The sequence below is a fragment of the Emydura macquarii genome, unplaced genomic scaffold (assembly GCF_026122565.2).
Source record: "Emydura macquarii macquarii isolate MOO-44397 ecotype Brisbane River unplaced genomic scaffold, CSIRO-AGI_Emac_v2 contig_431, whole genome shotgun sequence".
Classification (NCBI taxonomy): domain Eukaryota; kingdom Metazoa; phylum Chordata; order Testudines; family Chelidae; genus Emydura; species Emydura macquarii.
The window spans coordinates 9,664,823-9,670,000 of record NW_027130568.1 but is presented as its reverse complement, the minus strand read 5'-3'; positions in this window follow the sequence as shown (position 1 = coordinate 9,670,000).

Sequence of the window (5,178 nt, the reverse complement as noted above, 5' to 3'; positions counted from 1 at the left end):
CACCTCATTAATGTATTTACCAACCAAAAAGATGTCTGTGTACTGATTAGGGGTCAAAAAGTTAACCTGAAGTATTATTTAGCAAGATTGCTCTTTATTATAATGAACATAGATGTGCATCAATAAAAAGTGGTTATTTTTCATGCTTTTTAGTGCTGTTGAGACAAATACAGTTTTAAAAGCCTAAAATGTGTCCTAGGTCTTTGAAAAATCTGTTATTAGTCACTAACATATTATTTTCTGTCAGCTCTTTGAATTCACATTAATTGCATTAATGCAATAAATTAATTAGCATTGCCATTTTATTTGTTTTCACAGCTGCTTAGCCACAATGAATATTATTTTCTTAAATCATGTTGTCATAAAGTGTTAATTATAAATGTCTTTTATAATAATAATGGTTTCTATACTAGTAATAAAATCCTTGAAAAGAATCATTGCAGTAAATGCAAGATTATTAGACTATTTCCAAACAAAGCAAAAATGCTTAACAAAATAGTTGTTTCATTAACTTCTGGTAATGACTGATGGTTGCAGATCATTTAGATAGTTTATGAATCTGTATCTGTACACACAAAGCTTTGTTAAACTTCCATCATCGTTATATATTTCACATCCATCTTTAATGTATATAAATGTGCATGTTCTCAAGCTCTTTCTTTTTACTGCTGTGGAGAACAGCTCTTTTCACTAAGTGGGCTCAGGCCTGTAGGTCTAACTGAGTCAAGGTGTCATTGAAATAAATGGGAGTTTTGCCTCAGGGTAGTATATTATAGCTAACTCCCACTGTATGTGCAGCTGTGCCACTGTAGTGTAGATGCTTCCTGCATTGACAGAAGGGGTTTTATCATCGATGTAGGTAATCCACCTCTCCACGAAGCAGGAGCTAGGTTAATGGAAGAATTCTTCTGTTGACCTCACTGCATCTACGGTGGGGGTTAGGTTGACCTGACTGTCACACAGGACACAATTTTTCACAGCCCTGAGCAATTTAGTTAGGTTAACCTAAGTTTTAGGTGTAGAGCAGGCCTCAGTAAGTCCTGCAGGATCAAGCTCTACGTCTGTTGTTATTAATCAATTCCCTCCTGCTCTTTTTCTACTCCACCCATTCACATTCAGGAAGATACAAGATTTGCTTTAACCCCTTCTTCACTATAAGGCCTTGATTCTCTCAGGTGCCAAGTATAATCATATCAAATTACGTTTACAGCAAAGGATTTACTCGTGTGCTTAAAATTGGGCACGTGCTTAACTGCCTTGCTGAATCTGGGCCTGGATAGCTTTGTGATAATGAAAAAAGAAGGAAGTGTGGGAAATCTTTTTTTAAATGAAGCTTTTAGGGAACCTGCCTATCTCCTGCCCTTGCAAGGCAAATAAAATTGTGGTATAGTACTATGTAGCAGGCCTAAGTCTTCAGTGACTCAGCTCTGACTCATTCTGCATTAGAAATCAGGGGTAAATCCTGGTCCTATTAACTCAATAGAAGTTTTGCCACTGATTTCAGCGAGACCAGGATTTCACCTCAGAAATCTGCTGTGATATTCAACACATGCTGTGGGGCTTTTATATTAAATAAGCATGAATACAGCAAATTGACCCCATGCAATACATTTTGCTTAGTCTGTTCTTCTAAGAAAGGGACATGGTATTTTTTTTTATATTTGCAAAGAACCTCTCCCAGCTTCCTCCCTTGAACCACTGCCAGACTTACCAGTAGGCATCTTCACTAAAACATTACTAATAGATTACATCAGGGTATAGCTGATACAAATTTTCTGTTTTTCTTATTAAGAGTTCACACACACGTTAGACTGCTTGTTCTCTAGTCTGATTGAGAAGAAGGCCAAGCCAAAGCAGTGTTGAACAAACAAAAAGATATTTCCACCTACAGCAAGACCTTCTCAAGTGGTCTTTGAAGAAAACACCTGAATAGTTTCCAAAGATCCAGCTGTGCCAATGCTACAATACTTTAGAATAATTACAAGTTTCTCCTTAACTTCCACACCAGTTTTCCCAATGCTTATCATATAACCAGATTCTTATTTAAGCCCCTTGCTGTCAAACAGAGACAGAGGCAATATCAGGTCAATAACTCAGCACATGGGTACCTGGAGTAGCCTGATAAGAAGAAATAAATATCAACATTTTGCTGGTTCATGTTTTAGTGCTTTCACACCAAAATTCACTTACCATGTAGAAGAAAAATCAGAACATTCTATTTGCATTCATGGGATTTATTTTTATAAAGAGCCAATAAAAATATTGCACAGGTGATTTTGGAAATTTGTTCAAATTGTGAGGCTTACAGCTAAAGATTGAAGAGGATTTAGCCATAACGCCATTCTTCATTAGACTGGGTCTCAGTGATAGGTGTTCCATTTCTGGCTCCATGTCACAGGGCTGGTACGCCCTGTCTTGGGCATCGGGTCACTTAAGCTGGGAAGGTGGGAAAAAAGCATTGAGTCAAGTCCACCCCCGCAAGGCTCCTTTCCAGAGCAGTGTGGCAGGGCAGTCAAAGTGACTGGGTCCACCCTTTTCTTTAGAGCAGTGTGGCCTAACGGCCAGAGTCAGCAACATAGCCCTCCAGTCAGGTCAGCGTGGCCTAGCCAGACCGGAGTCAGTAAGCAGCACTCTAATCAGGGCAGCATGGCCTAATGGTCAGAGTCAGTAAAGCAGCCCCCTGGTCAGGCCAACGTGGCCTAGTAGTCAGAGTCAGTAAAGCAGCCCTCTAATTAGGGCAATGTGGTCTAATGGCCAGAGTCAGTGAGGCAGCCCCCTAGTCAGGGCAGCAGGGCCCAATGGCCCATTGTGGTAGTGGGGCACCACCTATTGGATGTGGTGCCTGGAGTAAGGAGGCTCAGGCCCTCCCTGCTCTTCCAAGCCCCAGCCCAGGGCCCTGTCAGTTGGGGGGGGGGGGAATTACACTCCACACATCGGCAGGATCCTCCCAAAACACGCTGAGTGGTAACCTGATCCATCCTCTGTGACACCATTCAAGCCCCCTGGGCTACTTCCTACTCTCTGATCAGTAACAACGTCCCATGATTCTCTGGGGCTTCTGGATACCCCAGTGGGTGCAGCTCCATCCGTCCTCGGGACTTATCTGGCAGCATAGGTGGTTGGGTTGGGTTGGGTTGGGTTGGGTTGGCCTGGCCTGGCCTGGCCTGGCTCCAGAGTCAGCATCACTAGCAGCTCCCTGGAGGAAGCTGACATTTCACATCCTTCCTAGTCAGCAGCCAGCCTCAACTGAGCTGAGTTGTTTCCTTTTATATCCCCCTTCCATGCCGAGCATGACCAGCAGAGGTGGAGGGGGGTGGTCTTTTTAGCGCGCAGTGAATCCTTAACCGTCTCAAGGCCAGAGCCGGGCTGGTATGCCCCATCACACTCTACTGCAGACTTTCTGTGTGAACTTGGGCCAGTCACTTAGGGGCAATTTTTCAAACGTATGTAGGTGCCTAAATATGCAGATTGGCATCTCGTGGGATTTTCAAAAGCATCTGAGCACCTTACATGCCTAACTGCCACAAAATCAGTTGGAGTTAGGTGCTATCTGCTTATGCACTTTTAAAAATCCCACTAGATATCTTTAAATATCTTTGAAAATCTGGCCCTTAATCTTTCAGGGTTAGATAGTGGCTTTGTCACAAACCCTGAACAATGGGTGGTGTGTACTTGCACTGCAGACCATAACCAGGTTGGGACTAGGTGTGTATGAAGTGCGAGGGGGTGTGGGATTGGGACAGTAATCTGCACCAGTCCTTTACCTGGCACAGATTATTTCCCTTGGTGCATCGCCTCAGCTGTGCTGGCCGTCATATGGTGGAGCTGGAGCCACAGTTTCTATAATCCTTGAAAAAAGTAATTGTATTCCCTGCCCTGCCCACCTGCTTGTGAGGAGGAGTAATAATTCTGTGGATGATATTTCCTCTCTTGCCCACTGACCTCTGATACAAGTAAGGGGAAATTTCAGTGCAGACAGATGGACTTTCTATATGGATTTATAAATGGAGCTATTCTTAGGGCTACTTGATGAACCTCAAAATGTTTTGAGGGGTGTTAAGTATAGATTAATTTAGAGTTCCACAGATTATAAGGTCTACATTAGGAGGGAGTTGTTTGTTTCATGACAGCTTTTATCTTAAAGAACATCACAGGAGTTACTGGATTGCCTCCTTAGTTAACTCAGCCTATTGCCAATTTATTTTTCATCTGCTGTTACATCCCTCAACATAGTGTGTTATAATGTCTAAGAATTTACCAGGTAAACTCTCCCATGCTGCATGGCTGAGAGGAAATGTATGCTGTGGTGACTGCAGCTCATTCCATGATGAAAAATATCATTCATCATATACTGGCTCCATTTCTTATGTAAAATTATAATATCTTTGTGTTTGTGTAATCAAGATGCTCTGTGTAATCAAGCCAAAAAGATATCTGTGGGAAAACATGGCTCAGGGTTTGATCCTGTTACCATGCACTGGAGAGGTGCTGAGGGCCCCCAACTCTTTTGAGTTCAGTGGCAGCTGAGGGAGCTCATTATCTCTCAAAAAGCATCCTGCCCTTTGTAGAACTGGGCCCGAAATTGGTTTCTCATTGATATTTCCTGGAAGTTCAGTGGGATAAATTATAGTGCTCATACAGTATATGTGCACAAAAGCATGAACTCAGCAATGCTGAGCCACATGTCCAAAAGGAAAAAAGAATGTTTGTGTTAACATAGGCAAAAGAATATAGCAAAGACAGGAATTAAAAATAGATATAATTAAACTGATATTATCTTTATAATCTTAGTAAAGAACACAGATCAGCTGCAGAGAATTACTGAGAGCAGAAAATATATACATGGCAGAAAAGGAGGTTGTGAGAACTATGAAATCTAATGACAAAAGGGAAGATCACATGCCTGTGTATCACAGAAAGGACTTTCCATGGGCCTGATCCAAAATATACTGAAGTGAACTGAAGTCTTTCCACTGACTTCAGTGGACTTTGGATTAACTTCTATGTGCAGATGACATCCCTCTTGCAACATCCTTCCCATTTTTCTGTCCCTGCAGCGAGCTATCCATGGGGTCCAGACCAATAAACTAAAACAACAAATGTCAGGGGTGTTGAAATTATATTGGATTGAAATTTCATGTACATGTTTTCTTTCTCTCCCCTGTGGCAGGTAAGGAC